Source organism: Haliotis rufescens, unplaced genomic scaffold (genome assembly GCF_023055435.1).
Source record: "Haliotis rufescens isolate VD_foot unplaced genomic scaffold, xgHalRufe1.0.p SCAF_13, whole genome shotgun sequence".
Lineage (NCBI taxonomy): Eukaryota > Metazoa > Mollusca > Gastropoda > Lepetellida > Haliotidae > Haliotis > Haliotis rufescens.
In genome coordinates this window covers 17,299,937-17,321,534 of record NW_025963813.1, presented here as the reverse complement: position 1 = coordinate 17,321,534, position 21,598 = coordinate 17,299,937, and the positions used below count along the sequence as shown (strand labels likewise).

General features: G+C 40.3%; 1 protein-coding gene across 2 annotated transcripts in view; it reads left to right on the top strand.

Annotated features, from left to right (window-relative positions):
* The window catches only part of LOC124132228 (orexin receptor type 2-like), a 119,086-nt gene that overhangs the window by 72,810 nt on the left and 24,678 nt on the right, over positions 1-21,598 (top strand). Inside the window, exon 2 of one of the 2 annotated variants that reach the window (XM_046496011.2) lies at positions 2,936-3,042. The gene's annotated coding sequence lies outside the window, so the exon portion shown is untranslated. Of the gene's footprint in view, positions 1-2,935; positions 3,043-16,943; positions 17,192-21,598 lie in introns of those variants that run through there. The other variant, XM_046496010.2, reaches the window with a different exon arrangement.

Genomic DNA, 21,598 nt, shown 5'->3' with positions numbered 1-21,598 from the left:
GCTGCATCACAATGCATTTGCAGACCAATGTGACGTCATCGGTTACCATGTCGTCAATCAAGTGACATTACTAATATCTCTGCCTCTGAAGCTTGGTAGCTGTACCTTTACACACAAGAGAGAGGCCTTTACTGTTTACAAACTGAACAAGTTGGAAGAATGATTTTTGATGATAAATTAGATCTGACACGAGGGTGAGATCCTCTATTCAATCCAGCCATTGTGAAGTTCCTCTACTGTGACCCAGTTATGTTTACGCTCTCACAACCATAACATGATTGTACTTCATTGTCCCAAATTATTATGGAAGGTCGATGGATTGATCCTTGTTATTTGTTATCTTGCCTGGCGCTCGGCATTAAGGGGATAAACCAGGGACTGGTCGTCTCCGTGTCAGTGTAATGTGTCTAAGTGGGGTATCCATGTAAAACTGCGGCATGGTGTCTCTGTGTGCTGGAATTATAAAGTCCTGAATAGTACAAGCAGAGAAACAGACACGCACGCACTCCCCCACACCCCCACACCCACACCCACACCCACACACCAACAACCACCCCCCCCCCCCAACCCACACACCCCCCCCCCACCCCCCCCACCCCCCACCCCCCCCCCCCCCCCCCCCCACACACACACACGCATGCACGTCAAACCCCCAAGACTTAAAATGTGCCGGACCTACTCTTACGTGTTAATAACATGTACCCTAGCGACATCAGTTGTCTTGACACAGTCTATCTGAACCATTTAAATAAATTGCTTTCGTAATTGCAAGAATGTAACATTGGACTCGAATTGGAATAACACCGTACTGTACCCTTCTGGATCTAATAAACAAACTTCACTGTGCCCTTGGTGGAGCTTAGATAGACCTTTGATGTCAGTACGGAGGGATTTTGTTAAATAAATCTAAGGATATATTTTTTCATGATATACAACTTCAGAATTGAAAATAGATCCCGCTGTCTTAAAGGATTTTGTCAGATCATGAGTATTCTTGCAATATATTTAGCTGCACTCCTGCGGACAATCAAGCCTTTCTGTCAAATGTTTCTGCAGCACTATACGAGCCCTGGAGTCGGATACGCAAATTTACATGAACATATAGTCTTTTTTACCAAATCTCAGTGTAATGACACTTCTTCTGTTAGTCATGATTCGTGATAGAACGTACTAAGTGCAATATAAATTAAGTATCAGCTGCTTGTGGTAAGTCCCCTGAAGATCCGGGTTACAATTGGTCTTCAGCAACCCGTGCTTGTCGAAAGATTGGAGGATTGTCTGGTCCAGACTCGATTATTTACAGACCAATGACACATAGCTGGAATATTGCTGAGGGTTGAAAAACAAACCAACAAACAACAAAGAAACCAACAAACGTAGTTTGTCTCTAAAAGTGACGATGCATGCATGCAATTAGGTGGAACAGCCCATCAGTTAGCCCTGTTCGGGGATTTCCAATTTACGGCGCCGGTTATTGCATATTTGATTTTAAAGCATTTCTATTTAAACACAAAGGAAACCTTAACTATAGCTTGCTCGACCCCCATTTATTGTGTAATACATGACCGACAGACGTCTTCTAGCTTGAACTATAATAGTTAAGGGCAAAACTATACTTTATTACATATCGAGTAGGAGTAGAGCTTCATTTAAATAACAACATGGGTAGAACTATACTTTAATTACAACATGGGTAGAATTATACCCTAATTACAACATGGGTAGAACTATACCTTAATTTCAACATGGGTAGAACTGTACCTTAATTACAACATTCGGTCGTACTATACTTTAATTACAACATGCGGTAAAACTATACTTTAATTACAACATGCGGTAAAACTATACTTTGATTACGACATAGGTAGAACTATACCTTAATTACAACATGCGGTCGAAATATACTTTAATTACAACATGGGTAGAACTATACTTTAATTACAACATGGGTAGAACTATACTTTAATTACAACATGGCTAGAACTATACTTTAATTACAACATGTGTTGCACATTTTAGCACAATGCATATTTCAGTGGTAAAATACTCATACTTATGTGCAGCAAAAACTGTTCTTTTCACGCTCTTTATATATGTTTTCAAGTTGCTGTAGGGGACACGGGTCGCCCACTCGTCAAAGGCTCCGCAATTCGCTTTCAGAGTTGCGTCCCTTGGGACGCCAGAAACCTTGATCATGAAATCGACCCGATTATATTTCTAGGTTTGTCAGCACCATACCCGTGCTCGTGGGCTTCACCAAAATGGTTAACGTCTGAGACCTGCATCACTTCGGGCTTTCTTCCCACATGAAGCTGACACGCTGTGAAATAAGTGGAATACTGCGTTAAAACCCAACTCACTCACTCGCTCTTTACGCTTAGAAACCGCAAAGTATGCTTTAAATAAGAGCTAAAATGTCAACAAAAATGAGCGTGGATAACAAAGGCATGCGCGAGGCGAGCAAAACCTTTCATGAATCCTTATGGTAACCATACGTTTCAAATAATGCATTGCCTGCCAATATGTTAGCAGTATTTACGGATTCAAGACAGAAGCGTTGATATTTTTATGTTCTTTTTCTGAGTTTATTTGCCGCTTTCATTTCTTGTTGTAACGCATCAGAACGTGGCTTTCTTTGATAAGAACTATTTCCCTTTTAGAAGGAATTAATGGCGACGGAAGCGATCATTTGCTTTGTTGAATATTGATCTTGAGACATTGCACGAGCTCACTCCTTTTCCGGCTTTTCACGTTTGTTTGGTAATATCAGTACGAGCCTGTATTCGTAGCTTTATAATTAACTGTCCAATTCCTACTTATCTGAATCTATTTTCGTCTTATTTATCAGGAACATAGTACAATTAACCTTTCCAGTATATTGTATGTCGGTATATTACGAGCTTGTTTCTGAACATGGACTTCTTTATATTTTCAGAGCACACCGTTATGAAGGCACTGCCAACAATGGGAACAAAGAAGATTTTGGATCAAATGGACAGATGCATTTCATAAGTCTTTGCTAAAAGTGCAACACATTGACATGTGAGTACACATTAATGATTTGGAATGGCGGGTTTCTTATCTCTGACGTATTTGCTAACACGCTGCAGGATTGTACGTCATGATGTCGTCAAGGGTACATCGCGTTCTGGCAGCGTGGTTTGTTCTGTGTCGCCTTGCTATCTTTGTCTCTTGGCTCAGCATGCTCACTTTATTTTTAGATTTAGGGTGGTGATGTTGATGTCAAATCGAACTTCTTCGTTGTACTTTACGTATGTTGACACGTCATAGTCAGATCTACCTCAAATAGGATGAGAAAGCAGTGTCACAGCTAACCTTCCAACGCCTCACAGGCAGCTTGAGTTGCATACTCCCCAAGGAGCTGGGAATGAATATCGAGTGCACATTGATCCATTGACCGGGGTAATAATTAATATGTAACAGCGCCACTGGAAAGCCCTGGTTGGATATTAGGCGCTTTACAAATCAATGATGATGATGATGATGATTATGATGATGATTATTATTACGCATATGTTGAAAATGCAACATTTACTGGCCAAACTTACAAACCGTTTTGTCTTCCCGTACATGATTACAGTGATGTAAGTTTAAAGTTTATATTTTCCGCCAATTATGTACATTGACTACATGACAATTGTGTCTGTAATAGCATTCCGTACATTTGGTATAATTTCGATGACCTGTGTAAAAAATATTCAGTAATCTAAATCATGGGACCATTATGTCAACTACCCCAGAAATACGGACGCTACTTCACGACTGTTTTATGCATCAATTTTTGAATAATTGTGATCGGCGTCTGTTTGAAAGGTACATTGGGGACATATACTTGACACATGCATTACGTCGGATTCTTCCTATTAAGAGTATAAGAGCGTTTGAACCGAGGCGTTGAGACTCTCAAGAGCAAATTGATGTCATTGTATGCATATGCCATCTTAAAAGTTCCAGCATTTTACAACGGGTAGTTCCCAACACTTCCAGAGCTGCAGGGCCTATCACACACATGATTCTATTTTGAGCATACATTCATATAAGGTGTCTTTTAAAAGGTCGAGTGCAAGTAACGCTGGTGATTCCAATATTGGGTATAATTCACATGCTATCCTCATTCTTTAATTCAATTATATCATTTGGAAGCGCACTGCAAGATGAAAAAACTACTTGGACCAACATTTACGAAGCGGAAATATCAATCGATTCATTATTAGACGGGATTTTCACATATCCACGCATTAGTCACGATCAGTTATTCTCAGAAATAAATCAGTTCAAAAGGAATGGGATTACGCAAAGGATTTGTTCCATCTGTATTTGCGGGGACAATGGGACAGTTATATTATTTCTCCTAAAAGCATTTTTATGATGAGCCCTCAATATGTCTAATGGCTGGAGATTGGATTATATCCATTTGTTCCCCTGTGAACATATAACGCAATCTGTCTCATCTAACAACGTCTAGATCTGGTATTGTCTCTCAGTCTCCAGTAAACGTCCAAGTGTAGGACCTACATAATGCTTAGCTTTAATGTTACACACTTGCAATTATCAGTGTCAAAATGTGCTTTTATTAAATAGAAGAAATAGATCATAATCATGTCACACCCGTGTATCATACATAGGAGTAGATTATAATATCTGCAATACTATTTATCCTTTTTTATACGTTTGGTTGTTTGCAATAGCCCAGTTTTAAGACCGTAGACTGTTTTCATTCGAGTCTGGACCCGACAAACCAATGATTGATAATAGGAACAACGATCCATGCCGCCAGGATACGATAAATCGCAACCAACCAAGTAATCGGGTTTGACCACCCGATCCATTAAGTCGCCTTGTACGACCGGCAATTATACTTAAATCGGATTGCGAATCTTCTTGCTTTAACACATTCGTGTCGTTGTATTTTTCGTTGTCTCAGTGAGTGAAATTTGTTGGTTGAAGTGAGTGAGTGAGTTTTACGCCTCTTTGAGCAACACATTTCAGCCACATCGAGGACCCGTGAATATACGGATTGGAATAGGTCTTCAGCAACCAATGCTTGTCAAAGGGCGATCATGCTGGTCGTAAGAGGCGACTAACGGGATCGGTCGGTCAGGCTCGCTGACTTGAATGATGTAGTCGTATCAGAAATGCGTGGATCGATGCTTATGATGTCAATCACATGTACAGGTTTGTCGCGCCCAGACCCGATTACAGACAGCCCTATATAGCTTGAATATTGCTGCGGCGTTAAACAACGGAGAAAACAGGACACCGGGATCAATATTGGGAACTGAACATGCGTTTCGGCATTACGAGCCAACATGTTTTACCACTAGGCTGCCCCACCGCCTTTTGTTTGAATACTTTACTCACACATTAAGCTGACACGCAGATGTATCTGGAATGCTGTTCAAGACGGCGTTTAACCAAACTTACTCACTCACTCTACAAACAAAATATTAAATTATTATTGTACATAATCTATTTGATACTGGTGAAAGGTGCGTGATAAAATATTGGGATCAATGACTATTACCTTCAATTAACGTTGCACAGCTTTGGTAGACCCGTGCCATAATGTTCACCAATCTGTACTTCAATCATATCATTAAGAAACTGTAATATTTCATTTGCGTTAATGCGGTCATCAATAACGTTGTAAATTGTGATTTAATGTAGATCCACTACCGCTCGCGAATCAATCAGAATGCAGGATTAATAAAAGATTCGAAAATACTTTATTCCTATTCTATTGTGTCTCCATGCATACATTTTGATTGGAATTTGATTGATTTTATCACTCTTTTATATCCATAATCACCGTAAAGTGTTGACGGACGTATAATAGAGCAATACAATATCGATAACGCACTTCATGTAATCGGTGGAACACACTGAAACGTTTTGAATATCTAAATGTATGAACGAAACCTGAAATCTGAAAAATACAACCTGAAATCAATTCTGTGTGAACACAGACTGCAATTATTGAAACCCTGCCCTGTCGTCTAAAGCGTCAGAATTTTCTGTGTTGAGGTTCTTTTCGTAACTCTAATGAAACATCTCAGCTTCATAGCATGCAATATGTACATTGACATTTTTTTCGTTTCAACATTGTTACTTGACATTAACAAAACAAATTTCGGTAGAATAACCAGCATAACAGATAAAATATTTATCAATGAACTTTTTTTTTGAGTTCAGACATATTAGAAAGAGATGGCAGTCACTTTCTAAAGTGTTTAAATCACAAAACTGACAAATTCTGGGTTCTCTTAAGATCCCAATATCTCTTTCCGTCTCGATAAAGAGTTCTTGTGAACTACATCTCAATCTTGTAAGTGCATTTCGAAATGTCTTTAGTGCTACATTAAAAAGAGATTGCTCTCTACAGAAACTGTTTTCAATGTCTTAGTAAAAGCATCTATGAAATGATCTGTCCATATATGGTCCATAACCACTTGAATAAAAGGGGCGGTCTGGTAGCCTAGTGGTTAAAGCGTTCGCTCGTAACGCCGAAAACCCGTGTTCGATTCCCGACATGAACAATTTGTGAAGCCAATTCCTGGTGTCCCCCGCCGTGATATTGCTGGAATATTACTAAAAGAGGCGTAAAAACATACTCACTCACTCGAATAAAGCTGAGGCTTAACAGAAGATACCCAGTTAGTCTGTCCTTGTTGGTCATAGAGAAATAGCATTTTATAAGATTTCTTTGGATATCTTGTTACAGGCATTTTAACTAATTTGATCTGATATTTTGTCTGTACCTTTGCAAACCTAAATAATGGGAATAGTCCACATTCCCCGAAGATCATTAAATTAATTAGGCGTACTAGGTTTCACACCAAGGAATCTGGTGGATGCATATAAATTTACCTTTTCCATAACATCAATCATCTGCTCCATAAATCAAAATTACTTGTTTGTCATCGTACGGTGTGATTCGTTGTCCGTTCGGTCATCAGCTGATTTGTGTTGCACAGATTCCATTTGATGGAGATACAAACTGCTGCGATATTGCTTGGATATTATCTTCCATTAACTCATTCAAACTTTAAGGTATTTGTACCTTTTGGGAATATTTAATACATTAAGGACGTTTATGTATAATGTAGTTTCATGATACAGAAATGTACCTAACTAGCATATATTAACGTTATGAGATGATTATGACTTGTTATTCTTGAGCTCTGTGAAGATCCGGGATGGAATTGGTCTTCAGCAACCAAGGCGACTATGCTTGTCGTAAGAGGCAACTAACGGGATCGGGTGGTCAGGTTCGCTGACTTGGTTGATGCACGTCATGGTATCCCAATTGCGTAGATGGATGCTCATAATGTCAATCTAATGATTGTCTGGTCCAGATCCGATTGTATACAAACCGCCGTCATATAGCTGAAACATTGCGGCGTTAAACAACAAACACAAAGAACGTTTCTGACATTTTTTTCTGAACTAGAACAGCCGCCAAACATATAACTTATGTTATGTATATAACAAGTTAGGAAACAGATTGTCTTAATCGATTCATACATATATCGACCGCTTCCGTGGTCTAGTGGTACAGCCTCCGCCCGGAGAGCGCAAGGTCGGGGTTCGATCCCCGGCCGCGTCATACCAAAAGACGTTAAAAGATGGTACTTATTGTTACCCTGTCTGGCGCTCGGCATTAAGGGGGTAAAACAAGGACTGGTCGGCTCGGAGTCAGTAAAATGTGTCTGAGCGGGGTATTCATGTTAAAGTGCGGCATGGTATCTCAGTGAGCAGGCACTATAAATCGGCATCAGTCCGGACTAGTACAAGCAGACACACACACCCGTGCATGCATGTCCCTATATAAGTGCAATAATCTTGGACGCGGCGTTAAACCCCATTTCACCTCACCTCATACATATATCATGAGTTAAGATGTGGCGGTTCTCGTCAATCAAAGTCAATGAAGAATACACAAGTTTTCTGACACTGTTATCTACACACACGTAAACCTTCAAGCTGATGATGCAAACAAAGGGATCATGTTCTATTTCGCATACAGATTGCTTTCACTGTGGGAAGTAACAAAGCCAGAGATGTGTCTGTCCCTTAAGCGTAACCTATGAAAGTTTAATAGGCGAATAATACGGCGGATAACACAGGAACAATAATGTGGTACTTGTGTTTGTCCCAGCCGTCTTGAAGAGCTTACAGTTGTCACATGACTGCAGCCATAACCTATAACATAGGCATTTGCCCTTTACCATCTCCAGACATGCTTCGTGACGGAACAGGTCGACATAATGCGTTTTTCCATCCCTTACAAAACGCCTTGTCATTGATTATGAACTCTGGAACGCTTGCAAACGTAAGTAAATCCTATTTGATGTATATTTGCTACCATTGGGAAGGTCCGGCGCTTGTTTAGTGTAATCGCTTGAACAGGACAAGCAAAGATGTGCCACCGTTCCCGTTTTTATCAAATCTTGCCTTCGGCTAGACGTGGGCTATTCAATAAGACTCTGTAGGAACAATTTTCTAAAATCTACAAAAGCTTTGCAAGGTGATTCCTATCGAACTTTGATTTTCAGTCGCAGAAGCCCCAGTATCAGAACAATGTGGTCATGCGTTAGCTAAACTCGAAATTCTTCACGTTTTAGTGTTCGCTTCATTAACGTCACCCGACTGAGGATGAAAATAGGTCGCAATCAGCTCATCTGAAAACACAACATGAGGCTTAGGAGTCGGAAGCAGTTTCCGGTTTGATTATCAAGGATAGCTCGATGATCATTTTGTCTCAGATATGACAATAATGTGCCTGCATCTGCAGCACTGTCCTTTATTTTTCTGTCAAAACTCTATGTTGATGTTATATAACAATGAGATAATTTTCATACAGTGGAAACGAACTCACACTGTTTTGACGTCACTGGCAGGAACCGGAACCGTGACCGCGTGTGACGTCATTTTGAAGCTTAAATAGATCCTTGTACATCTTGTCGCAAAAAAAAGCAAGCATTTAATGGATTATGATTTTGCTGATATAAAATTATTCTCCTTTCAATTATTAGATATAACCGACAGAAACTATTTCCATATTCAAAAGAAACCTCCACTAAAAGCATAAGCATGCGTTTATGAATTATAATCAAACAGCGATGATTCCAGGTGCCCGAGAAATGGTACCCTACCCCACCGGTGGCACCCGTCACAAACGCATGCAAGGGCAAGTCAATAGTATATCTGAACAACAACGCGAGAACATATTATGGTACATATTAAGTCAAAATAGGGAATTGCATCGGACATCACTTTTGTCACTGATGCATAAAATGTGGAGGGTCCGCCACATGTCTACCATAAACATTTGTGCAGGCTCCACAGAGGCCTTGAATATTGTAACCAGATCAAACAACTATTGAGCAACTGTCGTACGACGCTCTTGGATAACCATAATACAGTAAACTATACGTGTACGTGCAATGTATGTGCCGACAGGCACGTCTATGAATGTTCAAACTAAATAAAAAAGAACGCACATTAATAATGAGTGAGTATGGTTTTACGCCGCTTTGAGCAATATTCAAGCAATATCACGGCGGGGAAACCAGAAATGGGCTTCACACATTGTACCCATGTCGGTAATCGAACCCGGGTCTTCGGCGTGACGAGCGAACGCTTTAACCACCAGGCAACCCGACCGCCCCACATTAATAATGAGACAGGCCAAGTGTGTTTCACAAGTTTACACGATTATCTTTAAACAAACTGTCACAAAGCAGCAATGGCTGCTTAAGAATGTAGGACGGCCTACCGGGCATGCACATGTCTGACTTATGTTACGGATGAGGGAGCATCAGTTACATAATGACTCGGTCCTTTGTTCTTTTAGTCAGGATACGGAGTGAAGGGAGATCGGTTTTGTCACTTGATGAAAAATGAACGCTGTAAAGAGGGTCAGGTATTGACAGATGTGATCGCTGTTGACAGATTTAATTGTCTTATGAATTTAACAATGACTTATCTTTGTGCGGTTATATTAATTATCCCTCAATCCCATCGATAGTAAATTATTTGCAGTTGTTGTGACAAAAGGGTCTTGCCAGTGTGTTGCAGTCTCAGAACAGAACAGAACCTTATTCACACAAGGCTATGAATGGGGATTTAATAGAGGTCTATTCTTTGTGACGTGGCAGTTCTACTTAAATGTACAGAAAATGTGGCGACAGAAATCATAGAGTGTCCTCAGAGTAGGTATGTTTTTCAATTGAAATAACTTGGTCAGTTTGAAAATTGAAGGTCGGTTAATGTAATAAGGATATAAAAACCTTCTTCTCATTGAAATACGGGGCACGGGTGGCCCAGTCGTCTAAGGCGCCGCGATTCGCTGTGCAGAGTTGCGTCCCTTGGGCACGCCAGAAACCTATGATTGTGGGTTCGAATCCCGGTTCGCCCCGATTATGTTTCTAGGTTTGTCAGCACCATACCCGTGCTCGTGGGTTTCACCGAAGTGGTAAACGTCTGTGACCTGCATCACTTCGGGCTTTCCTCCCACATTAAGCTGACACGCCGCGATATAACTGGAATACTGTTAAAAGCGGCGTTAAACCCAACTCACTCACTCTCATTGAAATACACACACTTAAACAAAAACTGGTATTCATCTGCAGTATCATTTTTGTGGACGTAATACACATGTACTTTCCATGAGAGAAGTGTTCTGTAATCTACCTGTTCTACAAGGAGTCTGCATTAAACTTATACACTAGTTTTAGATTTTTTAGATACAGTTTGCAGATAAAATTCACTGTCAGTATTTTCTTTAACTGTCTTGCAAAATCTGCTTTTACTCTATATTTTTATGTCAGAGTTCAGTTTTTGAATATATCGATCTGTGAGAGTATTCTTAATTTTATGACGAAGCAAATTTCTGTTTGAATAGAAATAATCAATCCATGTAATTTTATTGCTTGTCGTTATTGAAGTGTTATCAATGCAAGAAATCCATTTGTTTTGTTGATTGTTTGTGTTATCTTTGGAGGTTCTCCGAGGGACATTATCGATAAGTCCAGAAAGCTTGTTCGATTTGTTTCCTGTTGTCAATTTATTCAAAAAGCCATATGACATATATTCAATGCCATAAACATTTCCCGATGTGCCTACAGTAATTTCTGAAGGCACATTGGGATGTAGGCACAAAGGGATTGAACCGACAGAGGGGTGATATAGCTATAAGTGCAGTACGTCAACAATACCTGGGAAGCGAGCGATCTGCCAGGAAGGAAGTACATCTGTTAATATAGGTGGCTGAATAGCTGGTACAAAAGCTGATACAGAAGCTGCACATACCGTTTTTCTTCATCAGAGTTGGATGCAAATGCAAGGCACTGGACAAAACACGTTGCCCGCCACAAACTGGCTACTGTTGATGAGGAAGTGAAGATTGATGTATTTGATTGATGGCTTAATCAGATCTTAAACATCCTATCGATACAACAATGTGTTCATGGCATCTGTTACAATATCGAATACCGTGTTTGGCGATGGATTCGGCGTTGAGGAGGGCAGATGTATATGCGTTTCTACATAAACATTTGTAGCAAGAAGTCATATGTTCTTATTCGTACATTCCAGCAGCTCCAGCTTTGGTGTCAACATTCCACAACTTATGACGTACTATCGAGCATGCTCTTTATGTGAAAATTATTAAGAGCGCGACACGATCTCAACTCTTGCTCAAAGGTTGTTTGATCAAGGCTACAACATTCAAAGCCTCATTAAAGCTTTCAACAAGTTTTATGGTAGGCACGTGGAGGAATTTCCAAATGTGACACATCAGTGACAAAAATGATGTCCTATACAATTCCATATTTTGACTTGTACTATCTGTTCCTGTGTTTTTTAGGTGAATAATTGATTTCCCTTTGCGTGTGTTTGTGACAGGTTTTTATTTACTGGGGGTAACTCTATTATTTACATCCATTGTGTCCTTGTGCGAGGATGACCAAGTCGTCCCAGTTGCAACGGTACAATTATTATTATTGCGACAATACTGTTATCGTTAGTTGATGCCTCATGCTTCTTGGTTTGTCAACACCATACCCGTGCTCGTGGGTTTCACCGAAGTGGTTAACGTCTGAGACCTGCATCACTTCGGGCTTTCCTCCCACATTCAGCTGACACGCCGTGGTATAACTTGAATAATGTTAAAAGCGGCGTTAAACCCAACTCACTCACTCACTCACTAAGACATGCATCACTTCCACTTCCTCCACATTGCGCTGGACCCGTGAAGATTCCGGGGTAGAATAGGTCTTCAGCTACCAATGCTTGCCTTAAGACCCGTGAAGATTCCGGGGTAGAATAGGTCTTCAGCTACCAATGCTTGCCTTAAGACCCGTGAAGATTCCGGGATAGAATAGGTCTTCAGCAACCCATGCTTGCCTTAAGACCCGTGAAGATTCCGGGATAGAATAGGTCTTCAGCAACCCATGCTTGCCTTAAGACCCGTGAAGATTCCGAGATAGAATAGGTCTTCAGCAACCCATGCTTGCCTTAAGACCCGTGAAGATTCCGGGATAGAATAGGTCTTCAGCAACCCATGCTTGCCTTAAGACCCGTGAAGATCCCGGGATAGAATAGGTCTTCAGCAACCCATGCTTGTCGTAAAAGGCGACTAACGGGAACGGGTGGTCAGGCTCGCTGACTTGGTTGATGCATGTCATCGATCCCAATTACGTGGATCGATGCTCATGATGTCAATCACTGGATTGTCTGGTCTGGAATATTGCTGAGTGCGGCGTTAAACAACAAACCAACCAACTAACATTGGGCTGACAGGTCGTGATGTTATAATACATTTCAGAGCATCCTAAACCCAACATATTCACTCCATATATCTAATTCTATTTGTGAGATATTCTTGACCTGAGGGGATGTAAAATGAGGTGTAGCATCGCGTTCAAGATTATTGCACTTATATAGCGACGTGCATGCACGTGTGTGCGTGTGGCTGCTTGTACTAGTCCGGACTGATGCAGATTTTATAGTGCTTGCTCACTGAAATACCATGCCGCAGTTTAACGTGAATACCCCACTCAGACACAGTATACTGACTCTAAGCCTACCAGTCCTTGTTTTCGCCCCTCAATACCGAGCGCCAGACAGGGTAACAACAAGTATCATCTTTGAACGTCTTTTGGTATGACGCGGCCGGGGATCGAACCCCCGACTGTCCGCTCTACGTGCATACACTCTATCACTAGACCACGGAGGCGTTCTTCTTGACCTGAATGTAGATTCGTCTGAACGCAGATATCAATATGACACATTTAGTTTTAGTCGTAGCCACTCTTTATTTGACAGGAAACAATTATACTTGCTTATCGTGACTTTTGTTATACTGACTATGTAGGGAACGAATCGAATGTGAATGTGGTTTTACGACGCTTTTAGTAATATTCAAACAACATTACGTTTGGGGGACACCAGACATGGGTTTTTATACATTGTACCCATGTGGGGAATCGAACCCGGGTCTTCTGCGTGACGAGCGAACGCTTTATACACTAGGCTACCCATCGACTCAAAGTACGAGGAAACCGCTGTCCGTATCTGACACTATGCATTGATTGGGGCACTTAAAAATACGGAATCATGTGCAAAAACGAAATTTGAGTTGTGCGTGAACAGTGCTTAAAAATAAAAACACATCAGGGTCGTAGGCATCTTTGTAAGAAGGTCATGAGTAACAAGAAATGCGTTTTAACAAGCGCTATGTGTCACGTCATTCCGAATAACACGCGCTTGATCCTCGTATTTCAACGCACTGTGTTAGATTTAACAAGGTGGAACAAGGCTTTCCGAAAAGATGCGGAGAATGTCCAATTCACTGCTCTGAAATGAGAAAACATTTTGTAAACAGCCGTGGATAGATCACTTGGATGTTCTTATTGTAAATATAATCCATTTGTGTGCGAATGAATTCATGCTCTCGGGAAATATAGAGAGCAAAATTATCAAAAGAATTATAAAATAGAAGTCTCTATTTCCTACTTATGTACCTCCTATAATGACAACAACCATAATATATATTCATATATATATATATATATATATATATATATATATATATATATATATATATATAGAGGTTATCACGCGAGTGTGTTTGGGGATGGTAAATATCCTGCATTAGGAATAAACATTGTATTTAGCGAGCCTTGGCGAGCTAAATACATAGTGTTTATTCCTAATACAGGATATTTACCATCCCCAAACACACAAGCGTGATAACCTCTTTATCATATAATGTCATGCTTTAATTCTGTGCTTTAAAATCGCTTTCCCTCTCTCGCAAACATTACCAAAACATTGCGAGTTTTCCTGGAATGCGCGCATTAATATTTATTACGTCACAGGGTAAGTGATGTGTCAGTCGAACAGTGACAGTAGCCAATATAGTTCCAACTGAAATCTGTTTCTTATACAGTGGCGAAGCAACATATACGCAAAACAACAGTTGTTTTTAATTGCCTTTCGCGGCAATCCATCGGTCTGTCCGCTAGAGTAACTGCCCTTTGTCAAAGGGAAGCTACTCTAACCCTAGTCTATGAGACGTCACGGGCACGGTCAGACGTTGTTGACAGTCGGTCTGTCCTGTCATAACGTTAAGAAGTGTAGTCAGATGTACACACAGCGACAAAACCAAACAAGGTAACAATTCAAACATATTTCGGCTAAATCCAACTATTTTAATTTGTGGAGAAGGTTTCAAGTCGCAGAGGTCTACATGTACAAGCACAGATATTGCTACTGATCCCGCTTGGCTAGGCCTCGCGCCCTCGCAAAATTGTTTCGAAATTTATACCTCCAAAGTAGCCAAAACTTATAAAATGCCTTAGCTACGTCACAGTTAGACACTGATTTTCAGTATATTAGACTGTTCTTTTGATAATGATAGCAATTATCCCTGTTGTTTATCCAGATTCCCGATGGTTAATTTTGACTCGATCGCCGAATGACGAGGACGACGCCATGTTTGTTTATAAACAGTGAAAGAAGTCCTACTTGACCTTTGATATTTGCATCTCTATCCGCATATGACCCCAACGGATATCGTTTTTATCCGTTGGCTTTATCCTGCCGAGAAACCTGCCCATTATATGATAAATATATATATTCATTTGGGGCACGGGTGGCCCAGTCGTTTAAGGCGCCGCGATTCGCTCTGTAGAGTTGTTTCCCTTAGGCACGCCAGTAACCTATGATTGTGGGTTCCAAATCCCGGTTCGCCCCGATTATGTTTCTAGGTTTGTCAGCACCATACCCGTGCTCGTGGGTTTCACCGAAGTGGTAAACGTCTGAGACTTGCATCACTTCGGGCTTTCCTCCCACATTAAGCTGACACGCTGAGATATAACTGGAAACTGTTAAAAGCAGCGTTAAACCAAACTCACTCACTCACTCACTGTATTGCTTATTGGCTGTTAATTTCGTCAACACATAAAGAACGATGTAATCAAATGAGACGATGAGCTTAGAAAGTTTTAGATAGAAACTGTTAAGCTTATACAAATAATCTCACGATCGCCTTTTATCATTTATACGCAAGTAAAGAGTTTGGAAACTGACATTATGTCACGCCTGTTTATGTCATATCAATCATGCAATGAAATTACATTATCAGGTGAAATGTATGTTTTGTTTTATACTTTTGATGTAAGCCTGCAATATCAATGACCGACAGGACCGCCTCCGTGGTCTAATGGTAGAGCGTCCGCCCGGAGAGCGGAAGGTCCGGGGTTCGATCCCCAGCCGCGTCATACCATAAGAAGTTAAAAGATGGTACTTGTTGTTACCCTGTCTGGCGCTCGGCATTAAGGGGCTAAAACAAGGACTGGTCGGCTCGGAGTCAGTATACTGTGTCTACATTGGGTATTCATGTTAAAGTGCTGCATGGTATCTCAGTGTGCTAGCACTATAAATCGGCATCAGTCCGGACTAGTACAAGCAGCCACACACACACACACATACACGTGCATGCACGTCGCTATATAAGTGCAATAATCTTAGACGCGACGTTAAACCCCATTCACCTCACCTCACCTCAATGACCGACAGAGCTCTCTCTGAGAATAGTAAAGGAGAAAACCAGGAGAAAACACGTCACTTGAGTGAACTGTTGCTGTTTGTTCCTCGAGGTAACACATGACGTCATTTAGAATGTAATGACATTACATTCAATAATTAGATGTGTGCAGGACATGAATGTAATCCAATATATAATTTCGTTATTGCGTGCCAATAGAAATTATTACATTAAATGCCTGTAACAATCCAGACCCTGTTTGTCTAATCCGAAAATACGTGTGGGTTTTTTCGTATAATGTTATGAAGATTTGTTTGTATATATTGTCCGTTTTCTTCAAAGTAAACACAGCGTATCTGTGAAAAAATAACAGATATTGAAAATGCATAATTTATAAGAATTTAAATGCAAGGTGTTTACCTCGTCCACAGCAGGTACATGAAAAATTGTATAGTATATTCCAAGACCGAACACCCGCCTCCTCAACTTAGGCATTTTAACATTCATGCTCTGCTGTTCTTGAAACGTTTATAACAGCAGATCCTCTGAAACAGCTCCGTGATCAAATTACTGAGCTATCTTTGGGATAATGATACAATCATTTCAAGCCGTTTCAGGTGATTAATAGCATACTTTGTCTTTCCCAAAAGAAATTCATTTCAGGTACTTATTATTCAAATCCAAGAGAAAATCATCATCCAACACCGCTTATTATCATACCAATGACTCGCAAAGTCGAATCATTCTACTCTTCTCATTTCAATACTGTACGTTCCAATAGAACCTCATTAGCATAGTCAAGTATCACTCAAAGCGCCGATTCGTCCCACCCTCCGTGCAACTGTAGAGTGTCCTATGATGAAACCAAGCTTTCCTTTACGCTGAAACCTCCCACCAAAACCCTCTGACTGTAGAATGACTGGCATCGATCGCACTGCAGCAGCCGAGCTTCGCCTGCCGAGCCTTATTCTCTTGTTCAGAGTTGGACTATCAAGACTGTTCCTAATTTGCCTTATCCCGATTGCCTCCTATCAGTGGAATTTACAACTTTCCTTTACTAGGAATTAATGGATTCTCATTTGGAGCTTACTAATGTTGGCAATGGTTTTGCTGAAGGTATGTAAACGCAATGACAAAATCGAACTAAAAGCTTTACTTAAGCTAGGATTGCGAACTTTGCCATGCAAGGCTACCATTACCTGTAGGTATTACTCTTTAAGGAGTTTCAAACACGGTTTAGCATCTCGTTGTGTCCTATCTTATGCATATAAACTGTGTTTCTACTTTCTCTTTGACATACAGTGGTATGGAATTACGCTTGTTTAGAGGTAACGACTAGATGGTGCAGTTATGTCTTTGAAATATATTGTCGTGTCACGATTACGTCTACTCAATGCAGCCATATACATTACTGGTGTGATGAATTAATGAACTATTGTTATTTATCCATTCCTTTTATGATCATCGTACCGAGTTGCAACAAAATTAGCAATATTACACGTGTTTCATTTTGAAAATGACTAGACGACTTTATGTGGCTAAAAAAGACTCTATTAAAGTAGTAATATATTCGGTCATTGTCTACCAAAATGTCAATTATTATTTTATTTTGAGTTTCCAAATATCTGATTCACATTGTTTAAAGGCCAAGCGTTTAGTGACACGTGTAATCTACAATACCATATTGGAATGCAGTTGAATTTTACATATTTCTAATTCTGGCGATAACTCTTTAAAAGTATATAACTATCCTTTGAAATATGAATCTGTATTTGGAATCTTAGCCCCTATCTTTTACATATAATATAAGGCGTGTGATATGTGCTCAACGGTTAAAAAATATCCGTCGTACAAATATTTCAAAGAGTTCTGTGTTTAATCTAGTAGAGATGAAAGTGGTGGTGTAAGCCTATACTAGGGACCAAGGAGTCACTACCACCTGCTTCCTCATCTGTAGATGTGATCTATGACATAGAACACTACACAGGTCAGACAACCATCTGCTTCAAGGAATCACCATACATTGATCACATCGCCCAGAGCTCATTATCGACGTATGAGTATAATTAGTGTTTGGCGTTAACACAGTGTCTAACCATGAACGACGATATCACAGGTTTTATTGATGGGCATGTTGTATTCATCACATGTTTTTTCTTTCTCTTGTATTCATGAATAATGATGTAGGTATTAAATAAACAACGGCGCTGGAATGCCAAGTGTGCATGTACGTTCATTGTTGTTAACGCTATTCCCATGTATTAAGAGGTACTGACAATTGGTGTCTGCGAACAATCACAGCACCTGTTGCTATTCCTCATTAATAGCACCATATGAGGTTTATTTTTCTGTTTGTAATTGCTATCGATGATATGAAAAGCAATACATGGTTGGGATCATAAGTGTATTTCATAAATATAAACCGCCTCCGTGGTCTAGTGGTAGAGCGTCCGCCCGGAAACCTGAAGGTCCGGGGTTCGATCCCCGGCCGCGTCATACCAAAAGACGTTAAAAGATGGTACTTGTTGTTGGCGCTCGGCATTAAGGGGCTAAAACAAGGACTGGTCGGCTCGGATTCAGTATACTGTGTCTGAGTAGGGTATTCATGTTAAACTGCGGCATGGTATCTCAGTGAGCTAGCAATATAAATCGGCATCAGTCCGGACTAGTACAAAGCAGCCACACAAACACACACACGAACATGCACGTCGCTAAATAAGTGCAATAATCTTGAACGCGACGTTAAACCCCATTTCACCTCACCTCACCATAAATATAAAGTGTTCAATACTGGAGCTACAGGTATCGATATAATGCTGTGAAGTAGGGTGGTTATTTTGCCAACAATATGTGTATTTGTGTAACCTCCCCTTTGTGATACGAGTGTACATCATAATATCAAGCACATCATTAAACCGAATTTATATGTATATTAAGCCAACTTAACGAAAAAGTTCGGCCCACCTGACTGTGTTTCAACCAAGTTAGTTTCTAATCAATGTTTGACAATCTGTACGACATGCTATGTGCTATGCTACGATATCAGTGAGTTAGTGAGTTACGATATGATAACATATGTACTGTGCTGTGTTGTGTAGTAAGCTACGCTATTGTCAACCACACCAATGCTAAACTACTTAACGGGAAGATTGGAAAATGTAAATAGACCTTCCCTGAACTAGATCGAAAACTAAAACTAGTATGGCCATGGGAGGTAATTATACAAAGAGCCCCACAACATGTGCCTTCAGCATCCTCAACCTTGAGGTATTAGGCATGACAATCTCCCTGTCATATTGAACATCTGGTATTGAGGATCAAACGAAATTGATTAAAAGTCTCAGGCCATTGCTGGGACGCCCTAGATTGGAGACCAGGGCACGTAGGCTTCAATAAAAACGCATGGTGTATGGCAACGGCGGAATGAACACTGCCATCTGATTGAAAACTGTATTACACGGTACAGATACAATAACCAGCAACGAACAACTTAATCTTCAGGATATATGGCAGTTAAGTAGTTTCTTTTTAAAGAATTCTTAATGTAATTTGTTTCATTCTCCGCTTGATTAAACCAGTTGGATTCGATCACGTTCCGATGTATTGACAACAAGACTGGCGTTTTGTCTGCTCTGGGCTTCGATAAGATTTTATGACCATGAAACTGGAAATGAAAAAAACAAACGGATTTCACATGTTTTGATATATGCTCTAGTGTGAAAAAGACAACCATTCCTGTGAATAATAATATCCACTGGCATTACATATATTGCAAAAGATATTGAGATTTATATGTATTCTAGTTTACAGGGTTAACAGGTATTCCATATCAGCATACACCATGAAATAATATCAGTGTAAGAACCGCTTGTCTCTCACGTCTACATATTACTTAAAGGGGGCTTTTGCTCGCGACGATTTGCAGTCGTGCCAAGTTTTATTCACATTGTTCATATACCGCTTTATTTGCTCACACCACATATAATCATGCATGTACTACCCAATATTTGATAGGGATATTCAGGTGGGTGATAAATCCGACTGGTTGTTTGGTGGCGTTGTACGAATATGAAGCGATTTGAGATGGAACTGACGCATGTCAAGCTTCATTTCATTATACACAAACGCAAACATTTATATACGGTGTTCTCTCCCGACGTCCGTATGAGTGTGATCTGGCACAGTATCCCTATCGGGAGTTGTGTTGTATTATTCAGACTTTTAGGAAAGAAGGGTAGCGTGTTTGCAACAAAGATTAACTTCTTCCCATCCAGAGTCTCAGCACAAACTAAGTTCGACACCCACTTTTGATATTGCCGAAATCTATATAACTCCCCATGCACACTCACAACGCACACACGCTTCCGCGTTTACTTTTGTCTGTTATTACTTGAAATGAAACTTAACTTAATGCGTCAGTTCTATGCCCAAATAGCATCCATTTCGTACACAAACATCTCCCCCCAAAACCAGACATGTTAATCCCCTTCCTGGACACTCAGAATGTCACTATCAAATGTTAAGTAGTGTATTATGACCTGGCCTGACCTTCTCTTGTTAAAAGTGTGACTGTCTGGTTTTCACAATGACCTTAATTACAACGTTAAAATCAAGACAGGAAATTGGCACAACGTAGTGGAGCATTGTTCCTCTGTCACCAACCACAAAAACACACGCGAGCATTGCAGACCCTAGTGTCCATGCACAACTTACAAAGACGTATTTTCATACGCAGAGCGATGTGGTTTCAGAACGTGGCATAGGTAGACATTAAAGATTTTGTAATTGATCCGCAAAGAGGCGTTGACTCATCAGTCCTAGCAAATTTCATTCGAACAACGTAAACATAATTTATTTGTCAGCTTGTTAGGTATACTAATGTTAAAGTTATTTATCATCCTAAATACTTAATTACAATGTATCAGTTTGACCCATGGAACAAATTGAGGGCTAAAATGAGAATGGAATCTCTTTAACAGTATATATAAAGATAGGCAACACTAAAAAAAATAATTTGTCTTCATATTACAAACGTACATAGGCTGAAAACAGTCGCCTATATGTAATATGCATGTAATATCGCCTTTGATACCCGTATCAAATGGACCCGTGAAGATTCCGGGGTAGAATAGGTCTTCAGCAACCCATGCTTGCCTTAAAAGGCGACTATGCTTGTCGTAAAAGGCGACTAACGGGATCGGGTGGTCAGGCTCGCTGACTTGGTTGATGCATGTCATCGATCCCAATTGCGTGGATCGATGCTCATGATATCAGTCACTGGATTGTCTGGTCCAGACTCGATTATTTACAGACCGCCGTCATATAGCTGGAATATTGCTGAGTGCGGCGTTAAACAACAAACCAACCAACCAACCAACCAACCAACCGTATCAAATGCATCACCGTCAAATAACCATTTCTTGTTTCTTTCGTTTTAGCCACCAATCAAACAAGGGCGTATACTTTCGTTTGCAAACACTTTTTGTACGTATGTTTTACAACTATAGGACGACCGACTGAACC